This window comes from Rattus norvegicus, chromosome 15 (assembly GCF_036323735.1).
Source record: "Rattus norvegicus strain BN/NHsdMcwi chromosome 15, GRCr8, whole genome shotgun sequence".
NCBI classification, from domain to species: Eukaryota; Metazoa; Chordata; class Mammalia; order Rodentia; family Muridae; genus Rattus; species Rattus norvegicus.
In genome coordinates this window covers 40,500,839-40,524,869 of record NC_086033.1, presented here as the reverse complement: position 1 = coordinate 40,524,869, position 24,031 = coordinate 40,500,839, and the positions used below count along the sequence as shown (strand labels likewise).

The 24,031-nt window shown below is 42.2% G+C and overlaps 1 long non-coding RNA gene across 7 annotated transcripts in view; it reads right to left on the bottom strand.

The window, feature by feature from the left end:
* Window positions 1-7,882: 7,882 nt before the first annotated feature.
* The window catches only part of LOC102547888 (uncharacterized), a 47,739-nt gene continuing 31,590 nt past the window's right edge, over window positions 7,883-24,031 (bottom strand). For 2 of the 7 annotated variants that reach the window (XR_010058157.1, XR_010058158.1), the window contains 4 exons: window positions 22,017-22,142; window positions 19,630-21,911; window positions 15,975-16,165; window positions 7,883-9,751 (listed from right to left, as the gene is read on the bottom strand). This is a non-coding gene — a long non-coding RNA (uncharacterized LOC102547888). Of the gene's footprint in view, window positions 9,752-15,974; window positions 16,166-19,629; window positions 21,912-22,016; window positions 23,489-24,031 lie in introns of all 7 variants that reach the window. The other 5 variants (XR_005494023.2, XR_010058161.1, XR_010058160.1 and 2 more) reach the window with 5 other exon arrangements.

The window sequence follows — 24,031 nt, the reverse complement described above, 5'->3', positions numbered from 1 at the left end:
AGTGGTCTTTGCTGGTCTTCCCTGGTCTTCATTTCATAGAGAGAAATGTGCCAAAGACTTTCTTAAGTATTTTGGCTGATTCTTGCTACTTCTACTGATTAGTGCTGAATCGATTCAGCAGAGCCTTGCAATTTCTGCTGGATTGAGCTGCTGCTACTGATTCATGTTTGGTATTTGCTATCGAACTGGACTGCTGCTATCCTGACAACAAAGAGTCGAATGGCAGGAAAGAACTACTTCTAAACAGGTCCACAACTCCCTTCTCCTATAAACTCTCATTCTCCTCTGACTCTGGTCAGTGGGCTAAAAGGGAGGTTGCCACCTTCAAGAACCCTACATAAAGTAGGCTTTCAAAAATCTAAGCCTGGATATACTCTATTTCCCATTGCTTATTTCTACACCGAGGTAGTGGCATCATATTGACTAAACAGACATGTCTATATATTTCCAGTCATTAAATCAAAGTGACTGCCCCCAGGTGGGGAAGAGAAAGGAAATGTGTGTGGATGTGCCACAACTTCAGAAGATAGACGGGGATGCTCATAAAGCAGGAAGGGAAACGGTGCAGTCGGTATGTGCCACTGTGGTGGAAACCAGCCAGCAGTGGCCAGGTAACAAGAGTAGTATTAAAGCAGACTGGACTTCTGGTTATCCTAGCTGCCTGAGGAGGTGAATGTAATTTCATTCAAAACAAAAATGCAAAGGGTCTCCCCTCATTAACTTCTCTCCTGTGGACCAAAAGCCCTCCCTGGAGATAATGATTGGCTTCTGTTTGGGGTTATCCTTCAAGAATATTCTAATACTGTTAAATGGTCTAAGTACACAGATGTCTACATAATGTCTGTGTAAACATTTAAAAACTTTATGACACGATGCTAAACTTCACAAATAAATGACTTGTAATTTGTGAATATGTTTTATCTGATCCCATTTTTGGCCACTGCACCCTATACAACCTCTTTTATATGCCCCTTACAAAACCCTTCCTTTGTGTGCTAAAATTCCTCAGGATTTCCTTCGTCTGATCACACTCAGCTTTAATACAGTGGCTCTCAACCTCCCTACTGTTGTGACCCTTAACTACAGTTCCTCATGTTGTAGTGACCCTCAACCATAGAATTATTTTCACTGTACTTCATAACTCATTTTCTACTGTTATGAATCATAATGTAAATATCTGATATTCAGGATATCTGATAGTGACCCCTGTGAAAGTACTGTTCGACCCTTAAAGGGGTTGCGACCCCAGGTTGAGAACCGCCGCAACAGATCTCACTGGGTGCAGTTTGAGCTTTTCCTGGTTTTATTCTCTGTTGGCCCTCTCCATCAGCAATGCTTGCTATGAGCTGAAGAAACACCTCACAGTTTGCACAGGATCTCAGAAAGTCCACCATGAAAGTCTGAGTGACTCTACCCTCCCTGCGCTTTGGCTGTTTCTCTGGTACTCAACCCTGTGCGCTCTTGTTCTTACCCCCGTGGGGCACGGAGCCACCCAGGCAGTCGGAAAGACAGTTGGTATTCCATGAACTGCTCTGAGAAAGGAGAAAGCAGCATGACTCAGTCCTGTTGGGAAGAAGTCTGTGAGTTGGAGATACCATCTGACTGGTGGAGGACACGGCCGTCACCCAGAAGGGCTATGGTCTCCTGTGCCTCTCTATTTGCCACTTTCCCTCTATAGTGGGGCTCTGGGCCACTGGGTACTCTAGGTCCCCAATCTTCTTTGAAATTAGAAAGTAAAGATAGCTGTTGGGTAAAAGGAAAAGGGTTTGTGTCTAATAGGTAGGAATTTTTATACTAATGGACTTACACAATATTATTTTTAAATAAAAACAATTCAAGATATTTAAAAGAAATGTACATACAAAGGTGGATGATCCACAAAGATGAAATTATAGCCCTCCTGAGGAACAAGCCAGCCTAGTACAGCAGCCCCTAGGTTGATAAAATTCCCCAGCTTGATAAAAACAAAGTTTGCTGGGGGTTCAGTCTTGGCAGGACCAAAGGCTTCCCTTTCCACTGGTGCTCTTACTAGGCTATGCATTGCTACCTATGAGGTCAGAGTCCAGGGTCAGTCCATGTATAGTCTTTGGGTAGTGGCTTAGTCCCTGGAAGCTCTGGTTGCTTGGCATTGTTATTCATATGGGGGTCTCAAGCCCCTTCAAGCTCTTTTAGTCCTTTCTCTGATTCCTTCAATGGGGGTCCTGTTCTCAGTTCAGTCGTTTGCTGCTGGCATTCGTCTATATATTTGCTGTATTCTGGGTGTGTCTCTCAGGAGAGATCTACATCCGTTTCCTGTCAGCCTGCACTTCTTTGCTTCATCCATCTTATCTAGTTTGGTGGCTGTATATGTATGGGCCACATGTGGGGCAGGCTCTGAATGGGTGTTCCTTCTGCCTCTGTTCTAAACTTTGCCTCCCTATTCCCTCCCAAGGGTATTCTTGTTCCCCTTTTAAAGAAGGAATGAAGCATTCGCATTTTGGTCATCCTTCTTGAGTTTCATATGTTCTGTGCATCTAGGGTAATTTGAGCATTTGGGCTAATAGCCACTTATCAATGAGTGCATACCATGTGTGTTTTTCTGTGATTGGGTTACCTCATTCAGGATGATATTTTCCAGTTCCATCCATTTGCCTTTGAATTTCATAATGTCATTGTTTTTGATAGCTGAGTAATATTCCATTGTGTAGATGTACCACATTTTCTGTATCCATTCCTCTGTTGAAGAGCATCTGGATTCTTTCCAGCTTCTGGCTATTATAAATAAGGCTGCTATGAACATAGTGGAGCATGTGTCTTTGTTATATGTTGGGGCATCTTTTGGGTATATGCCCAAGAGAGGTATAGCTGGGTCCTCAGATAGTTCAATGTCCAATTTTCTGAGGAACTTCCAGACTGATTTCCAGAATGGTTAATGGGGGGAGGATGGGGAGGGGAACACCCATATAGAAGAGGAGGGGGAGGGGTTAGGGGGATGTTGGCCGGAAATCAGGAAAGGAAATAACAATCGAAATGTAAATAAGAAATACCCAAGTTAATAAAGATAGGGAAAAAAAGTTTGCTTGTTCAGGAACACTCTAAATTTGTGTGGCCAGTATTTCCTTATTTTCTTGCAGGGAAAAGAAATGTGAATACTAGGCCACCTGGGCAGAGTCCAACCTCCTGACTGCCCTGGTTCTGGCTGGCCCCAGTGAATGTGACTGCATCCTTAGTCCAGGTCAGCTTAGAGAGGCACCGAGGAAGTCGACACTACACTAGGTCTTTCATCTGGGTATCATCTCTGTCTTTGTACATCAGCACTTCCTCCGGCAGTTCCAAGTAAATAACACTTTCGGAGGAGCCTTCACACTGCAAGGTGGGAACTGGGGTGTGAAGTGGAAACTTCTAGTCTCTTTGGAAAGTTAGTTATGCCAAATGATGTTTTGCTGGGGCACACAGGGGAAAGGGTGTCTTGCTAAAGCAAACACATGAGAGAATGTTTTCCTGAAGCAGACACAGGTGAAAGAATGTTTTGGTATAGGAAACCTGTGAAAGGGCCCAGGGTGAGGTGAAAGAGTATAAATATGACTGAACAGACAGTGGGAGATGAGCATTGAGCATTGGTTTGGTTTTCTCTGCTACACTATTCCTTGCTACCAACACACATGTATTGGTTCGCCTTACATAGCATTGTTGAGTTCAACTTGTGGCAACTCTGACATTGAGAGAAGCTTGCCCAAGAACTGCTTCTGAGGTTCCTGCAGTAGCTTGTCGCTTCTGCAGCCTTGCCTTGGGCTGGTTGGTGAGCCTGGTGGTTTCTTCAAAATTGAACTATGGCTGCCTGGTGTCTGCTTGCTGAAAGGACTGGACTGTAGCTGCTGGGTTATATTTGGTGTTTGCTATGGGACTGAACCGCTGACAAAGAAGAAGTAAAGATCTATTGCTGAACAGGTCCACTTCCTCATATCCTAATAACTTCTCTTCCACTCCCTCTGTTGGGTGGCAGGCTGAGGAGAGGCTGAACCCTTATTAAAGTAGGTTGCAAAAAATTTATGCCTACAGAGCTGGAACTAGGCATATTTAATGCGGGGCCAGATAAATGACTGAGCAAGTAAAGGTGCTTGCAGCCAGCCTGGTGATCTGAATGTGTGCCTTTGGGCATACATGGTGGAAGAAAAGTCTATTCCCGAGAGAAAGTTGTCCTCTGATCTCCGCGTGTACTCACACCATAACACACACTTACCCACAAACACAGAAAAAATTAAAATGTAAAACAAATTTAAAAGCAGTATTGGAGATGTGTCAAAGGGGGTCATTTGCATGGCTGTGCATGGCCTGTGTTCAGTTCCCAGCACCAAAAGAATCAAACCAAATCAAATCAAAACAAAAACAAAGAAAGGAAACAACATTGTATGTATCATTTTACAAAATTTAATTTGTCTCTGTCAGATAAAATTTTTGTAAAAAGTAAAGAAAACATGATTTTTTTTCTCTTGACACAGTCGCTCACTATACAGCTCAGATTGGTCTCAAGCTCCCCATCACACTGCCCCAGCCACTACAGTCTTGAAACTCCAGCCAAGTGCCATTGTGTCAGTGTGACTTCTACAGAGGGGACCACAGAAGGCCTCTCCTCTGGGACTTCTCCCCACTTTTCACCCCTCTCCCGTACCTCTTACCCCTTTCCAGAAAGTCAGACATCTAACTAGAGATGTTAAGGGCTAGTGACAAACTGCTTTCTCTTTGACTGAAATTCTTACAATTTCTCCTCTAAGACAAAGACTCTAGACTGGCCAGTTTCTGCTTGTGTGTTTTAGAAACAGTAGACCCATTCTTCTCTCTCTCTCTCTCTCTCTCTCTCTCTCTCTCTCTCTCTCTCTCTCTCTCTCTCTGGCACCATTCTAAAGTGCCCACCCCTGTGTTGAGACCTGCTTACTCCTTCTGAGATGACAGCCAGAAGCAATGCCTATCTACTGGACTTAATGTGTTCACATTCTTTCCATCTGTGTGTCATTACAGACATTCTCGCTGCTTAACACCCCCTGTTCTTCCACAGCGCTCTCTGCCATAGAATGACCTTGACATGACCTTAGAGCAATTTACCCTTAGCCCTCTGATTACATCACAGCTTCACAACCTGACCTTTTCTCCCACAAAAGCAAGAGTTGCCTTTTGTTCAATAAACAAATGAAAACATCACTCTCTTTACAAACAGGCAATAGGAGGACTGGGAAGGGGGGGGGTCCCATTATGATGAATGAACTGTTTGTATTTGAGTAGAGATAAATTAGACAATTTGTAGATATTGTGGATCTGCAACTTCATACTGAGCAGCCCATGGGAGCTCTGTGGAACTGGAACATCTTCTGTCCCCCACCAGATGGTACAGATGACATTTCTGGGAATCAAATAATGTTTTGAATATAACACATTGTATTATATATTTGTTGTTTCCTCTTCAGTGCCCCAGCATAGTAAGAAAGGAATCAGTCTTGTTATACATGTACAAATTATACATGTACTTGCTAGCACAACTGGCCACTTAGAAAGTGAATGTCTGCTTGATAAGCTCTCCTCTATCAGAAGATCACAAGGCACACAGCAGGCTTTTGTCTCTTAACCTTTCTTGGAGGCACTCCATGCTAACAATTTTAGAGTCATAGAAAATTTGAGCAGAAAATGGAGAGCATCCATGAGCCTCCCATGTCCCCACAAAGGCCCCCCAAAACAACCCCTCCCACAAAGGCCTGCAGTAGACTGGTTCATTTGTTAAAAACGTATCCCCTAGAGTCCATAGTTTCTATTCAGGTTCACGCCAGTGCTGCACATGCTATGGTTTTGTTTGGGAGTGCAGTCAGTGCCCAGTATTGTGGGGATGTGGGAGTCGTCCTCCTGCCTGCTCTATAGCTGGGTGTAGGTATCCTGTGAGGGCTGGGGTCAAAGACTTGGTCTTTAAGGCTTGGTCTGTAGGAGGAGCTGTTGGGAGGTAGTGAAACTTGGCTAGAGGAAGTTAGGCCATTGCTTGCTTTGTAGCTTTGAGAAGGATAATGTGATAGCAGCTACGTCCTGACTGCCAGGAGGTGAATTTAACTCCTTTGCCACATGCTCCCACCATGAGACGCCATGCATCGTAGCCTCGAGTGACTACAAACCTACACTATTTCTTTTTTCTTTTCTCGTCTCTTCGTTATTGCTGTTGTGTGAGTTATGACTATGTAGACAAGTGTGCCATGGTGTGCCTGTGAAGGACAGGAGACAACTCTGTGGAGTTGATTCTCTCCTCACCTTTACATGGGTCCCAGGGACCAGCTTATGTGGCTAGCAACTTTACCCACTGAGTTTTCCTGCTGTCCCTGGACCTAAGGTTCTGACTCCACATAACCCAAATAAGCTTTTCTTTCTTTTAGTCTGATTATCTTGGGCATTTTGTTAGTGATGATAGCTGCCCTCCCCCGACCCCAGCGCTCCCTTTCTTCCTTCCTGCCCTGAACACCCTTCACCTCGGTTTTGCTTTCTCCAGAATTCTACATAGTGATGGTCACACAATACGGAACATACCCAGATGGGTGTCTTTCATTTACTAATGTGCACTGAATTCCCTTCCATGGTTTTTCTCGATTTAATCGGTCATTTCTTTTTATCACTCAATAGCCTGCATCATCTATCTGAGTGTAGAGATTTAGTCTCCCTTCATCTACTGAAGAACACCACAAGCCATCTGATGATCAGCAGCTATGGACAATGAGGCTGTAATGTCCCTGTGTAGAATTTTAGGTACACAGCTTCGTACTCTTTTTTTTTTCTGTACTCTTTTTTTTTAACAACTGTACTATTTCATATTATGAAGATATGTTATACACTCTCTGCCTTTAATGAACATTTAGGCAATTCCCAGGCTTTTGATACTACAAATGATGTTCTAATGCATGCTTAGGATAAATTCCTATAAGTGGAATTTCCGGGTCAAAGGGCGCAGGCAAGCCATCATTTTGATGTATATTTCTAAACTGACCCTCACAGAGGTTGTAAAAATGTACCTCCCCAGCAGTGTGTGGGAGTCCTGATGTTCCATGGCTTTTGTTATTCTTTCCTAATGAAACCTTTCTCCATTCATATCTTCCCACGGCCTTTCGGAAAGGGCACGTCTCTCTCGGCCCTCTGCAAACCAGCTATGGGGGCTTCGCTTCTTTTGTGCATTGATGCTCTTGGTTATGGATTCACTGATGTTGAAAAATGTAAGTCCTTCCATTAGGAGTCTTCCAAAAGGCATACGTACCACTGTAGATACAGTTCATGAAGACCACAGACTTTAAAAGGCAAAACCAACTGTCCAATATTTCCTAAGAAGTTCCCAGTGAGTCCAAAATGGCTGTTCAGAGTGCGGAGGTTTTTATGGCAGTTGGTTCTCTGAGAACATAGGTAGACTCTACACTTCCTTTGATTTTTTTTTAAGAATTAAGTATGTTTTGTTGTGATTACATGAAATGTATTTGTGACCAGAAACTGTCCTTCCTTCTAAAGAGAACATTGCAGAAACGGTGACAGCCACTGATTCTGTGTAATTTTTAACAAACCACATAGCACCTTTCGAAACTTTTCTCAATTTAATGAGTGACAACACAAAGTACGGGTTTTCAGACATCAGGGAATTGTGGGAAAAGGGTGATGGGCCTTATCTTCAGTTCCTGAGTCCCTAACTGCAAAGAGAGTTTCTTTTTTACAGTTTTTTTGTACTTATTGGTAGATGAGTGAATAGCAATTTCTTAGTAAATGCCTAATGCCAATCAAGAATAACAATTCTTGAGTTTTTTTGGAAACTCCATCTAATAAGAATATCTTGGAGCCACTGACTAGTGTGCACAGTGGTAACACGTGAGTCAAGCAATTCTGACTAGTCAATAAGAAATTCTGAATGTGTCAGATCGCTCTTTATTGTGCCCTGGGCGCCATGGCTAGAAGCTATGGAAGCTGCATTTCACTGATTCTTCTGAGTTTTATGAGTTAGATATTATAGTACCTATCGGGTTCATATAGGCCCCGGAAGAAGGATACTGTTACCTAAGTAATAGGGATTTGATAGAAAATACAGAAGAGAGCATGAGATCGTGTGAAAGTTAACACTGTATAGCCCACACTAGATTTCCAGCTCCCCGTTCTGCACTGCAGAGCGGCAGATTCAGTTTCCAAAGAGTTGCTCGGCATTCTCTATGGTTCCTACAGAGCTCAAAGAAGTCTCCGCCCTTTATTCTTCTGGCAACCCTTAAACACAAAGGGAAGATTTGATTGGGTCTTCTTGAGCCCATCCACTTAGGTGCACTCATTGTTCAACTGTCTTGCCCAACTTCCTTCCAGGCAGTTTCCCTCCTGTGGAAATGCTAAGTGGTAAACTGTGTCCTATAAATGGTTTTTTGGATCTAATCAGCTATAACTAGCCCGGGAGGCTTATTTTCACTTAAAAGTAAAATGGTGTAAATCATAAGAACTTAGACTGGGAGGAAGTCAGTTAAAACGGCTTTCTTTCAATAATAGTTGCCTGAGAGAAACCAGTCTAAGTTTTATGGACTTCTGCAGGCCATCCTGTACAGTTACTATCCCCACATGGCACAGGCACGTTTTACCATTCCAGCAGCTAGCATCTTCTTTCACATACTTGCTGTTAATCCATGGCCCACCGCCTCGTTAGCCGGTGAGATCTGGAGACACTGTTGCCCTTAGGGATAATTGTGGAGAACAGAAAGAAAACATTAATCCTTGGTCTTTGAGCTGTGCAGTCTGAAGTCCAGATGTGCAACACCAGACTCTGAGGATCCTATGATCTGAAAGAGTCAGTTTTCTGACCATCAGCCACTAGATAAAAATGATTTGAGTTTGAAGGAGAGGGTAAAAGTGAATGCCGCTCAGGGTGTCTGAGACAGCAGGCTGCGTGGACATCTCTGAAGTTCAGATCCACAAGGCAGAAGGAGTGTGGTGAGAATGAAAGGCACCTGGGCACAGCCTGGAAATGCGATTGGGGAGTAGATCTCTCCCACCTCGGGCAAATGAAAAAGCTCTAGACAAGAGCAGGCAGTGGAGTGGGCCCTGGCAAGGACTCGAGGCAGCTTCGCGGAAGACTAGAGTGATTGCTCTGCAATCTCAGAAAACAGGGAAACTTCAGCATCAGCACTGTGTGCCCCAGAGGGATGCAGAATGATCCCACCACCCTGTTGATCGTGCAGACCATCTGGGGAATCAGAGCTCTGTGATGTATGCTAATGAACATTTGAGCATCCACATGGCTCTGTGTACAGAAGGCAACAAAAGTTGACAAGTTCGCCCTGTGAAGACGTAAAGTTGTTTCATCTTTAGGGAGAGTGGAGGTGGATATTTAAAAGACATCCACAGATGAAGTCTTCTGGGAGTTTTACCAGGGATAGTGTGTATCCTACAAATGGTGAGATGGTCTCCCTTGGAGAGAGAAATGGCAGGGAATTGAATAAAGAAGTGTTCCTACAACTTGACTAGAACACAGAGCAAGAGAGAACATGCTAAAAATCTGTTTCTGGTGACTTGTCTCACGGTGTCCCACTGTCTTGAACTCTCATGTGACCCACACTAGGCAGATGAGTGCTAAATTACACAGGGCTCTGTCATACTTAAGAGCCACATTTTAAATCTCTTTTGTTTTCTTTTTCTCTTTCTTCCTTCCTTTCTTCCTTCCTTCCTTTCTTTTTCTTCTCTTTTTCCTCTTCTTTCTTTCTCTCTCTCTTTCTTTCTTTCTTTCTTTCTTTCTTCCTTTCTATAAGAACATTTAAGAAAATCAAACTAGCATTAAAATCTTACCTGGATCTCCGTCTCCCTCCTCCCCACAAAAAAGCCTACAAAGATAGATATGATAGAGGACCCCCCGTACCTACCCCTCAACTTCAACAGTTATTAATTCAGTCGATCTTGTTTCATCATATCATAACCCATTTCCACATCCTATATTAATTTAAAGCACATTTCTGGAAATAAACCATACACTCGCCCTCATAACATATTAGCACATATGTTTAAAACACAGTTCTTTGACTGGGTTCGGTCCCCAGCTCCAAAAAAAAGAACCAAAAAAAAAAAAAAAAAAAACACAGTTCTTTGAAACAAATAAAACTACAATACCTACTAAATTTAAAAATTAAAACTAAGTGTGTGACAGCCACTTGTAATCCTAGCACTGTAGGCAGAGGCAGTAAGAGGGTGAGTTTGAGGCTAGCCTGTGCTATCTAATGAGATCCTGCCTCAGAAAGAGACCAAGATAGTAAACCAATTACTGAACACCATCAAATCGGCAAATACAGCTTAAGTTAACAATCACCCCAAATTTTCCAACTTTATAACTTTATTTCCCAAAGGATGACAGAGCTATCCTCTTCCACAGTGTATGCATTCCGTTTCCACTCCTCAGTCCATGTAATTATTGCTTAAATAACCCTGACCCTGGGTCTTGTAGAACTTCCCACAGTCTGTGTTGTCTGATTGTATCCCTGGGGCTTTGCTGCTCTGTCCTCTGGGCTTCCTGCCTTTAGATCTAAGACTCTTCGCCAGATGTTGAGTCATGTTTTTGCTGTGTTTTAATTCTTTTGGTGGGGGTAAGGGCAAGAAGTGTATTAGTAGCTTTTCTAGCAGGTAGATATTTGGTTGCTTCTCTTTTAGTATAATTAGCAACTCCATATGATTGTTCGGGATAATAACAAGTCGTGTTTTTATGTGTCTCCTTCAGGCATCATCACAATAATCTACATAAAAGGAATTCCATTCCCCCTTCAATAGCCAGATTCCTGCTGGTACTTTCATTTCAGGAAGGTCAAATAAATCATTGATTTTCAAAATAAGAGTTAGTGCTAACAGTGACCAACTAGTTGTTTTATAGCATCATTATGGAACTCATTTTTTATGTGTATTTGATGCATTTCAATTCATTGTAGCTCTTCGTGTAGCTCAACGTTGCCTGTCTTTGTCCTATGGTAGGCCACGATCTTGGTGTCTGTGTCCTTCAACACGACCTCATGATTTGTCATGATCATCTTCCCAGGGGTTTCCTGTAACATAGGACTTTCAGTTTCGAAGCAAGGTAAGTTTGGGGTAAACTGGGACAAACCTGCTGTATTAACCTCACTGGTCTTTCCGCTGACTTAGGTAACGAGGAATTCTGAACATGCCCTGTGCCTTTCCTCCTCTAGATTGGATGTAACTGTTTTTCTAAGAACAGTTGGTTTCTCTGACAAGGAAATGGATTTAAAGAGCTCAGTCTTCCAGCTTCTTTTAAGAATCCACTTTTGCTTTTGTATAAAGATGGTGGTTATTATTCTTACCCCATTTGGGTAGTTGTGAGGTCATACGTAAATGACGCATATTTTAAAGCCTGAAGTCTGGGACACAGAAACCATGAAGATGAACTCGTACTGTAGATGTGATTCTAGCAACACTCTACACCATCCCAAAAGCACTCGTACATTTAGGGGCAAGCTTTGGTGAAGAAGCACAGATGGGGGCAAGGACTTGGGTAAAGACATATGCTCTATGGTGTCTGTGAGCTGGAATGTATTCTGTGCACTTCGTTATTTTTAAACCTTAAATTCAAACCATCAGCACGCCAAACCTTAACAACCAAACAAGGCTGTGCAGTTGGACCTGAGACCATTTGTAAAACGCCTTGAGATGTTTAGTTTTGACATGTGAGAAGCCCATGTCTTTAGTAAGTTTCTTAACCTGTTACGTATTTGGAAGGTGAGAGAGAGAAGTTTGATACACAATAGGTGGAAAATTGTATATTAATAGAGATTCCAAAAAGCCAGTATCAGAGGCAGAGGCAGAGGCAGAAAGGAAATAAGCATTCTATATAAAAGGCAGAAAATAAGGGCATCCCTTGGAAAATGGTGGGACCCATTGTAGCTTCGTCCATTGTAAGTTATACTGGCTAATCATGGATGTCCCTTCCACATGGGTATTCGTCTGAGTCAATCTTGGCTGCTAGTTGTGGGAAGGCCCTGTGTTTGTGATGTGCATAAAGAAGAAACAGATCAAAGGATTCTTGTTCTGTGAACCATTCCAAATAACTACAAAGGGTCAGATGTGCTCAGTCCTGTCATGAGCGCCTTTCAAAAGCATAACTTAATGCTTGACATATGTGAGTCCATTTGCACTGATGCTGCCCCCGATATCCTGGGGAAAAGTCAAGGTCGATTGTATTCACAAGAAGCAGGCCCTCTTATCATTAGCCCACAAATCCTGCACGAGGATGCTTTAGTCAGTGAGCACTTCCCTCAAATGCTGAAAGCTAGCTGAGTACTGTGATATCACAGTAAGCTTTATCAGGGGTTTTAATGTAGGAATTGAAAGCAAGGACATTACCCAGAAATAATGATTTCAATAAGCATAGATCATCTTGATTCTTTTCTCAGTTGAGCATTGTCTTCTGAGCAATGCCTTGAACCCTCACGCTGGAGATGCCTTCCATGGTCTTCCCCTGGGACTCTCTGACCTCTCCCTTTACTTTCAAGTTTTTGGTATCTTTTTATTACTAATTATAGTTTGTTTTCCTTAAGCTCAATGTGAAATCTATTGGCGATTTCTTTATTACAGTTTTTTTTAAGATTCAAGGTTGTATAATTTAGAAAAGATTATTCAAATGAATTCATATTTATCCAGTGTGTTGTATGTTTGTGTCTGTGTATGTGTAGGTGTACCATGGAGGTGAAAGGACAACTTTGTGGAGTCAATTTCCTCTGTGCACCTTTACATGGGTCTTAGGGATGGAAATCTGGTTGTTAGACTTGAGCATCAAGCCCTTACTCTCTAAGCCATCACACAGGGTCACAGAAAATAGTCTTCATCTTGGCGACACATCATTAAGTCAAAACGTAAATGCCTATATGCAGTCTTTTGGATATATGTATCTTTAAAATTAAAAAGGGTATTGGACTGGATTATCCTTATTTTTTTTCCTTATGGGATAAAAGTAGTGAACTGAAGGCTGCCTTGTTTGCCTCACATTCCAGTGGCTTTTGCTATATGAATGTCAGTGCTTTGATATTTGAAGTACATGCCCATTAAAATTAGAGCTTCCTTGTAATGCTCTTCTTCTTCATGAAACAACCTCTATATTTTTAGTATTTTTTCTTTAACTCTTCATAAACTAATGTTTTGGTCCACTCTGCTTGCTATTACACAGTATTTTAGCCCAGATATATTTTACGAACAATTTGCTGCTCATATAATTCCAGAAGCTGAGGAGTACAGGATCAAGGTGTCAGTAGATTGAATATCTGGGGGTCTGTCTCAGAGATGGGCTCTTGTGTGTCCTTATAAGGCAGGAAGCCAGGGGGGCTACTTCTGTCATTTTTATCTGGGCACCAACTTATTTCTGAGGGCAGAGTTCTCCTGACCTAGCATCACAGATCACACCTTGCCATACTGTCCCCTTGAAGAGTTGTGTGTAAATGTACCAATTTGGTGGGAAATAAACCTTCAAACCAAAGCAAATATGCTATCAGGAGACCTGCTCCACCTCTGGTCTTCAGTCTGTGCAGTATAGCAGTTCCCAGTCTTCATTATTCTGTGGTCCTCTAATATGGTTCCTTATAATGTGGTAACCCACAACCATAAAATTAATTTCATTTCTAATGTACAACTATAATTTGCTACTGTTATGAATCATAATGTAAATATCTGTGTTTTCTGATGGTCTTAGGTGACCCTGGTGAAAAGGTCGTTTGCCCCTCAGAGGGGTCACGACCCACAGGTTGAGAAACACTGATGTAGCACATGGTTGTTTTGTGCTCAGCCATTCAAGCGTCTGTCATTTCCTTTCAGTACCTTTACATTTTTGATGTGAGAATTAGTTTACTAGTGTGATGGGTCATCTTTAGTTACGCCTGCCCTTCATAATGCTATGCACGTGAATTAAAGGCATGTGTTTGTTTATTTTCTACGTCACCTTAGGTTTATTATTGTATGTGTATTGTTGTTCTGACAGAGCTGAAGACGTGAGTGTGTTCTGGGTCCCTTTCATCATGACCTTGAACCTTTATGACCATTTTATCATGTTTTACTTTCTCTCTCTCTCTCTCCCTCTCTCTCTCTCTCTCTCTCTCTCTGTGTGTGTGTGTGTGTGTGTGTGTGTGTGTGTGTGTGTGTGTGTGTGTAGAGTCTCTGATGACTCAGCATGAGAGGAGAACTCACCATTCTTACATGGATCTCTGTCACCTAACTTGTGCCATACAGTCATGGCTTGTTATAGCTGCCATGCTTGGACCCTCAGTCATGGCTCTCCATATCAACACATTCCTAGTTGCTGGGTTATTGTTTAAGTGGTAGGTCGAAGAACCATGTTACTAAAGAAGCTCCTTCTTACATAGCCTTTCCCCCTTCCCCTCCCATGTCTGGTCTGCTCCACCATCTTTATTTTTAAGTTATGTGCTTTTCTGTAACCACAGCTCCCCCAACCTCTCCGTCCTATTTCTGTATGGAACAGATGTAGGGCTTTCCTCACTGTGGCCATAGCCACTCCCTTTGTCTCCTGATTGGCATCTCAGCTTTGTTTCTTAAGAAAGGACACATAGCTATCTATTTTTTATTTTCTGATGTTCTTGCATCCATAGACATGTTAAACAACAGTTTGTCTAGGCAGAACATTCTTAAGCCATGGTTTTTTGTTTGTTTGTTTGTTTTGGTTGAAGACTTGACTCCTCACCCTACTGTGTTCTAGAAGTGACTCTTAGTTTGTTAACCTCTAAAGCCCCACTAAGTTTCCCTGGTACAGGCTTGAAGACGTGTTTATGCTCAGACCCTTACTCTGTCCTTGAAGTACAGCAGTGTTAGTAAGACATATCTGTCATTGATGTTTCTGACACATTGACCTTGACCCCAGCTATGAAGTAGGCGGGTTCATTTGAAACTACAGCTGTTAGGTCTTATTTACCCTATTAAGCTGGCGCGTCTGTTCTGTTCCCTCTACCAGGGACGCCCACTTGTGGGGAAGTTGAGATCCCTCCGTGTGAGTCCTTTCTTCCTTTCTTCTTTTCTCACTCACACTCAAATACCCCCTTCTTTTTTTATTCCTTTTCCTCAAGCACATTATTTTATCCCCACTGTATTCCTAGAGTAATCTTGTTCACATCTATTGCTTGTTTTCACTTCTATGATTTCTTCCAAGAGCTCTATAAATTTTTCTCAAAGAAAAAGCCAGGTCATTTCCTGCTATTCAACTATCTCTCACTGGAGCCATCTAACTGATCTTTGAATTATTTTCTCTGTGCTGTGTCATATTTCTGGAATGTTAGTCAACCGTTTGCAATCCCTGCCACCCATGCTTTTCTTGCAGTGTGTTCTTCTGGTTGTGATCTCTATGAACTCTTTTGGAAGACTTCCCTCCTTTGTAGGAGAGAACTTCTCATTTTATGTGGACTGTGTCTTATTGATAAATTGCTGTTCTTCCTATCTGAAAGGATGATATGGCACAGAGGCCAGGCACATGAACTGGGTCAACTGCCACCTCAGGTGTCCCTTTGCACCACACAGTTCTGTTCCCAGCCTCAGCAGGGAAGTCACTGGGCCAGCTGTGATAATTTTACTTTAACTGCAAGGACAAATGCCCACTCTCTCGTGCTTTTTTTTGTTGTTGTTTAGTTTTGTTTTGTTTTGTTTTTTGGTTTGTTTGTTTGTTTTTTCAAACATGGTATGGTATGCTTTCCTTTTTTCATTCAGCCTGGCATCCTTTCAAAAGACAGGTGCTTGTAGTCCGACTCAGATTCCACTGCTCTAGAAAGCCAAGAGTTTTGCCCCAGGCATCAGGCAGGCTCTGTACCTCCTGGGCTCCATTCTCATGAAAGGGGGTTCTAGGCTCAAGTTCAAGTTCATGTTAGTTTTCTTTTCAACACTGTTTTAGTTAGTTAGTTACTTACTTAGTTAGTTAGTTAGTTTGTTAAAAAAGAAAAATGAGATCCAGTGCTTTGGTGGCACTGCTAGGAACCTTCACTCACCCAGAAGAGGATTCTGGGTTTACTTCTCAAACTGAATCTCATGAGCATTGTGATCTGAGGAAGGAAGAGTTCATAGATCAAGGCCAACAGGACTTCAGACAATAGCGTGAGCATCCTCATCTCTATAGCTGATGGCTCTCTCAGAGCTTGGGCATCCTCATCTCCACAGCAGATGACTGTCCTAGAGGACCCTGGGGCAAGAACAGCCCCTGTCAGAATAAAATATGGTCTCTAATATGGCCTTCTCATTGAACCTCAAAGTGTGGCCTACAATTCCTTTGGAAAAAGTTCCTCATGGGCATCAATGAACAAATGGTGGCCAGAGAGAGTTAACTAGCCCTCAATGTAACTAACCTAGCAGGAAAGAGGATATTTTACAGAGAGTCACTTATGCTATCAGGCTATTGAAAAAACTGACCCCCAAGAATTAAAAGTCTCCAGAAATCCAATGCTCAAGGAAGAAGAAGCTGAAGGAAGCTCTGGTGCTAGCCAGAGAGCAGCATGTGTCCCAGGGAGGTGGTTCACACAGTTCTTCCAACAAACTGCTAGAGATTCTGAAGCGTAGATAACCCCATGGGTTAGAGATCGGAGGGACAACTTGATCATGCCTGCTGCTTACTGCTTCCCTCCTTTTGAAACCTCAGATCAGGATCCAGAAGAGGGATGTCAGGGTCAATGGAATGCTATCTTTTCCCCCATGTGGTCACATTGAGTAAATTACCTCTCCATAGGAATCACTATTATTTGTCTATTCAGTTGCAATATTGTAGGTAGGTAGCCAAACTAGTTGGTAGGCTTTCACCCTAAAAACTCCAGTGATATGTTTCTTTGAAAGTTTATAATCATTCATGAAGTTTTCAGATATTTCTGCTAAACTAACTTGTAATTCTCCCAGCCTGTATTTATTAGCTTTTAAGTTGAAAAAATTATATAGTAATTTTGAGCTTTTTAAAAATTGGATATTTTCATTATTTATATTTCAAATGTTATCTTCTTTTCTGGTTACCCCTCCGGAAACCTCCTATCCCATCCCCCTTCCCCTGCTTCTATGAGGATGCTCAGCCACCAACCCATCCACTCCCTTCTGCCTTTCTGCCCTGGCATTCCCCTACACTGGTGCATCAAGCCTTCATAGGACCAAAAGCCTCTCCTCCCATTGATGCCGGACAAGGCCATCCTTTGCTACATATGCGGGTGGAGCCATGGGTCACTCCATGTGTACTCTTGGACCAGAAAAGAAACTCCTTCTGTAACATAATAATCAAAACACCAAATGCACAAAACAATGAAAGAATATTAAAAGCAGTAAGGGAAAAGGTCAAGTAACATAAAGGCAGACCTATCAGAATTACACCAGACTTCTCACCAGAGACTATGAAAGCCAGAAGATCCTGGACAGATGTCATACAGACCCTAAGAGAATACAAATACCAGCCTGGGCTATTATATCCAGCAAAACTCTCAATTAACATAGATGGAAAGCCAATATATTCCATGACAAAAACAAATTTACATAATATCTTTACACAAATCCTACAAAGGACAATAGATGGGAAACTCCAACACAAGAACGGAAACTACAAGAGCAAGAAAGTAATATTCTTTCAACAAACCCAAAAGAAGATAGCTACATGAACAATTCCACCTCTAACAACAAAAATAACAGGAAGTAACAAATCACTTTTCCTTAATATCTCTTAATATCTATGGACTCAATCCCCTAATAAAAAGGCACAAACTAACTGGGTAAGTAAACAGGACCCAGCATTTTGCTGCATACAGGAAACCCACCTCAGTGAACAAAGACAGACACTTCCTCAGAGGTAAAAGGCTGGAAAACAACTTTCTAAGCAAATGGTCCCAAGAAACAAGCTGGAGTAGCCATTCTAATATTGAATAGAATAGACTTTCAACCAAATGTTGTCAAAAAAAAGATAAGGACACTTCAGACTCGTCAAAGGAACAATCTACCAAGATGAACTCTCAATTCTGAACATCTATGCTCCAAATGCAAGGGCACCCGCATTCATTTAAAAAAAAAAACTTTACTAAAGCTCAAAACACACATCACACCTCACACAATAATAGTGGGAGACTTCAACACCCCACTCTCATCAATGGACAGCTCATGGAAACAGAAACTAAACAGAGACACAGAGAAACTAACAGAAGTTATGAACCAAATGTATTTAACAGATATCTATAGAACATTTGATCCTAAAACAAAAGAAGATACCTTCTTCTCAGCACCTCATGGTACCTTCTCTAAAATTGACCATATAATTAATCACAAAACAGGCTTCAACAGATACGAGAAGATTGAAATGATCCCATGCATCGGCTGGTCTTCAATAACAGCAAAAACAGAAAGCCCACATACACATGGAAGCTGAACAATGCTCTACTCAATAACCTGGTCAAGGAAGAAATAAAGAAGGAAATTAAAGACTTTTTAGAATTTAATGAAAATGAAGGCAAACATACCCAAACTTATGGGACACAATGAGAGCAGTGCTAAGAAGAAAATTCATAGCTCCAAAAAGAAACTGGAGAGAGCATACACTAGCAGCTTGACAGCACACCTGAAAGTTCTATACTAAAAGAAGCAAATACACCCAAGATGAGTAGACAACAGGAAATAATCGAACTCGGGGCTGAAATCAATCAAGTAGAAACAAAAAGAACTCTACAGAGAATCAACAAAACCAGGAGCTTGTTCTTTGAGAAAATCAACAAGATAGACAAACCCGTAGCCAGACTAACCAGAGGGCATAGAGACAGTATCCAAATTAACAAAATCAGAAATGGAAAGGGAGACATAACAACAGAAACTAACGAAATTTAAAAAATTATCAGATCCTGCTACAAAAGTTTATACTCAACAAAACTGGAAAATTTTCAGCTTTTCAGATGACCTTTTCAGATATTTGTTAGTACATCATTGAAGCAAATATCTGAAGAATAACAGAGATGTATGCTTTGGTGGGCGAGCAGAAGCTCTGTGCATAAAGGAGAGGAATGGGCACCCATCTCTTCAAGATCCTTCAGCGACCTCCTAGTCATCAGATCCAAATGTTTTTCTGAAATCTCATTCCCTGTGCATTTCTGAGACTTTGTGAGTCAAGAACGTCTACCTTCCTCAGTGTCGTGCCACAGGGTGAGGCAGGAGCTGAGGAGCTTGCTGTTGGACATTTCAGAGGTTGACTGGAGTTCTCCAATGGAGCAAACAGTCAGAAGTGGCCTAAGAAGTAGGTTGGCATGGCCGGACTCACCCATCTGCTCTGCTGGGATGAGAGCAGGCTGCTCTTTCTACAACCAGCCAGCAGCTTCTTTAAGGAGCAGAACATTGGTTCACAACTGACTTCCAGCACGTAAGTACTGTGCTGTGAGGTACTAAGCAGAAGTAGTGTTGCAGTGAGCACATAGGGTGTGACTTTTAGAAATTCTTCTAAAAATTCTTTGCTCTTATACTTCAAAGCTACTGGGAAACCTGTGGTTTTCAGATTATTTTCTGTGCTCTTTGTCAGAAACCATGGGTAAACATCCTAAACAATGTGCGTGTGTGCGCATGCGCATGCGCTATCTGCTCTAAGGCCTGCAGTTTCATGGTCCCAACACCCGTAGTGCCCCCCCCCTAGGAAGCTCATGAGCCTACCTTTTAATTGTTAAGCCATCCCTGCTGGGACGCTCAGAGGAAAAGCACAGCTCCTGGGAAAGGCACACAGGGCCCTGCAGCAGTAGATGTTTGTGACCCTTGCTGAGCTTTGCTCCACTGGTCTCATCCTGCAGCTGCGTGTTGCTGTCTTTTCTCACTTTTGTTCCTCCATTCCATATGTATCGTTGTGGGAAAGGACACAGGAAAAGAATAAGAGAGAGCAGGAGAGAGGGGCTATTATAAAATGGAATTTAAAACAAGGGATACAGTCCAAGGAAACCAACTCTAGAAAATCATCCGAGACTGTGGGTAGAGGGGCTGGAAAATGGATAATAAACCCCACTAACTTACTATTCACCTCCTAGGTAAGATAAGGCATTGTTTAAAAATATTTTATCTGTCTGTAATATGCCACAACCTACCTGTAAGTGAAAGTCATGTATACTCAAGATGTCTTTTAATTTGTTAAACTAAAAAGCAGTACACAGGAATTGGGAGAAAAATAAAATCATAACAACATTGATTTAGTGTACAAAACAACATAACGACACCTTTTGTAGCATGGATATGTTTGAGGAAAGCTCTAGAAGGTTCTCTGAAGTCACTGTGAGGGCATTGCACTATGTAGCTGGTGCCTGGGTGTGCTGAGTGCATTGCCCTACAGTGCTTTTAAGTCATTAATAGCAACTTTTAACTTAAGATTTTAACAAAGGAAGCCCAGAGGAAAGAGCAGATGTTTATCAAGCCCTTAATGTATGCCAAGCCTCTGCAGCAGAGCCTTCTCGTATTGTCAGAGCTTTTCCACAACCCAATTGGACAGCTATTCCCTGTCTCCTCTCCGTGTCTGTATAACTGTGGTTTGCTGGATAGGAAGGTTTATCACCCTATGTCCCCAGTCACTCATACTTCCCACCAGAGTCATTGCAAAGTAACTTCATCGGGTCCCCAAGCCAACCCTCAGGAAGCCATCTTGGCTGGCTCTAGAATTCATGCTGTATTAATAGTGAATTCGGATGTTTTCTCACTGTTGCTTCAAAGTCAGCCAGAAAGATGTCACCCAAGATAAAACTTCCTTTGAAATGAGAATCTCCATTACTAACCACATTCTGAGAGGTTCACAAGGGTACGTCCCAGTCATAACAAAATCAGACACTGAGGACTTGTGGTCTGGGCTAACTGCCAGCTTTGCCATACCAAAACGACGGTGACTTGTCATTTCTGTATGTCCTATGTCTGTTTGTATACTGGGGAGACCCAGAGTCCCCTCTCTATAGGTGGTCATGGGTTTTAAATCTGTTCATGCATGGAAGTTTTCCTCAATACTACACACTCCGGGCAGCTGCATTCCAACTTAGAGCTCTCCTTTTCTCTAAATTTAAATGAAATCATGGTTTGGAAAAGTTATTTGATTACTAACCAGCATTGTTCCAACAAAATGTCTCATGTAAAAATTTTCTAGTACATACAATAAAATGTAAGAATAGCTGACATTAATTTTATTATTTCACTTTCTCCAGTATGTCAGGTTAACAAGTTATGGTATACTTGCTGTATATACTATGTCTTGCAGTCTCTGTTTATTTGCTCTTGTAGCTCATTTCAACTTGGACCACACATTTCAAGTCCAGAATGTTCTCATGCAGATGGTGGCTGTTGTGTTAGTTCAGAGAGAAAGTCTCTGCCCTCAATTCACAAAGCAGCAGGAAGTGTTTGGAAAGAGGACTGCAGAAGACAGGTAATGTTGGATAAATGTGACACTCGGGTGGTATAACCCCTCTCAGGTAAAGTCTCAAGAACCTGACCCAGCCTTATGCTAAGTAACATCTCAAAGTCACACCATATCTATAAACTTCACCACCTTCCAAAAAACCAAAGACAAGAGGATTGAAAGTTCCATTGGCAGTCACTTTAAACAAAGTAACCTGACTTTCAAATTTGCTCAAGGACCTAAATAAACATCTTAAACGTCTCATCTTAGACATCTTGTTTATAAGCCAAGGAAATACCTTCCCAGTCAGTAAACAAGACTGCCTGGGTCTTTGTTGTTACTCTTCCCATACTGACTCTCAGATATTTGTTCTGAGCCAGGGTCTGAGGGGTTACATAGGAATGAAAGTTTGACCTGCCTTCTGTTCTTTATGATCTGAAGAAGGCTTGCATGGGGGTGTTGTACTTAGCGTCTACACTCTTTCTGTGGTCGATGCTCCTCCTTAATTTGTGTTGAAGTTGACTTGCCATTGAACCATTGCTAAGAGGCAGAACCTTTATAATGCGTTTAAGTTCTGCATTTACAAATAGATGAAGGACATAGGTCAGCGGTGGAAGGGGTTCTTGATAACAAGAAAAGGTTAGCCCATGTCCTCTGTCTGGGTCTGGACCATGCTCACTTTCTTTTCTATTCTCTTTGATGAAGCATAAAGGCGCTTTCCAAGTGCTGTCACCACACTCCTGATCTTTAGCACTGTGAGTTTGATACATTTCTATGGTTCATTGATTACCAACTCAGTGGTATCCTGTTACAAGAGAAAACAAAGTAAACACATCTCCTATTACTCCATGGGAATATAGAATAGGAACAAAAGTTACCCTAGTGAATCAGAGAACAAGTCACTCATGGCTCTTCTTCTAGTGTGACTTAACCCCAGGAAAGGGAGATTAAAGACCCACCATAAGTTGGACAAGGGCAGAGAAGAGAATTATGGGAGAACTATGGACCATAATCCAAGGTTCAGAGGAAGGAGGGGTATCCTAGGCCTAATTCATAATGATGTGGTCATCTCTCAGGCTTTGGATGCATGCAGTGGTTGATGCAGGTGGGGGCCTGTTTCATTCTGCTGATAGATAGTAGGGTGTACTCACATTGGCCACTAGAAGAGTCAGAGACAGTCCCTTACGCACCTTTCTCCCTGACCTATCCATTCCCTCAAGGTCAAGTGCATGGGTTCTCCTGCAGGAGACTCCCTGAACTTCCCTAGCTAACCCATCCTGTGTGTAGCTGTCCTGAGACAAGAAGCTCACCGAATGGTTTCTGTCCCAAGTACTAGAAGTATCTTAATCAATGGGGATAGCCAATAAATATTCTCTAGATGACTTTGCATATTCAAAACATGTGTTGATCATGAAACTCACATGAATAGCCAATGTGCAGTCAGTATATTTGTGCTTAGTTTAATTTATCCACACAGCACGTAGGAGAATGCTGGTGGCTTACCTGAATTTCTTTTGATTCCAATTTCTATTTCTTATTCATGATGTCTTATTGGTATATATCGAAGAGTTTGCCATTTGTGAACATTATCACACCTCATCTTGTGTTTGAGTCTTATGAGCATGTTTTCATCTACCTGACAGAGCACACAGGCCCTCTTCAGCTATAGAATGAGATGGAATGCTCAACCACACTCCGCAGAAGAGAAGTTGCTTTGACACTGCTGTCTGGTATTGATACTTCAGGTCTTCTAGGGCAAAGGATAACCCCAGGGCTTCCATTTAAAGTGGACTTTCTTGGGTATTTATTTGGTAGTTGTTTCAAAGGTGTCACTGCCTGCTCTGAAGTGTCCTATTGCATATTATCACATCCTGTAGAGTTGGGACTGTTTAGTAGCTGGGAGTAAAAAATTTAGTGACCTTACTTTTCTGCCCATTCAGAGGAGGTTAGTATCACACATTCTGTGCACAAAGGACCGGGCTACATTGAGTCTGCTTGTAGTACAGGTTGTTTCTAGTGCTAAAGCTAGCTTCCTTTTATCTAATACACTCCAGTGTCATTGCCACTCACCACTAGGTTCACAGAAGTCTAGCACCCAGGGTCATCTCAGCATCCATGAGGTGGGTTGAGCACCCAGGGTCATCTCAGCATCTGTAAGATAGCCTAAGAATCTTTTTCTTGCCTCCCAGGAAGGCTGTGATGTTAAGGTAACGCCATTAGCCTCACATGTGTGCACTGGCAGCCTTACAAACAGCAGTAACCGTAACTACTTCTTCCCTTCCACAGCACATCTACCTCTGCAGACAAAATGATGCTTTTTTACTAGTATAAAATGCTTGCTGCTGCAGCCAAGGGAATACTTATGTGTATTTCTGTCAGAAGAGAAAATCCCATCCAGGCCTTCCTGGGAAATGATACAATGCAAGAGTCAAGGGTGGAGATCTGGAGGCGGACCTACTCACCGACCTCAGGCCTGTCACAGACCTCTCCAAGCTTTGGTAGTGGAGAAGTGAGCCTCCCCTTCTTGGGCTTCTTTGAGGTTAAATGAGCTCAGGTATGTATACAGCATGGAGCAAGCACTCAGCCTATACCATCCAGAACCGAAGGGTACCAAACAGCACTGCCAACCTTCTCTAATGAGGGGCTTCTCCACCATTTTAGCTTCTCCTTCCTTTCCTCTCCCTCAAACTCCAA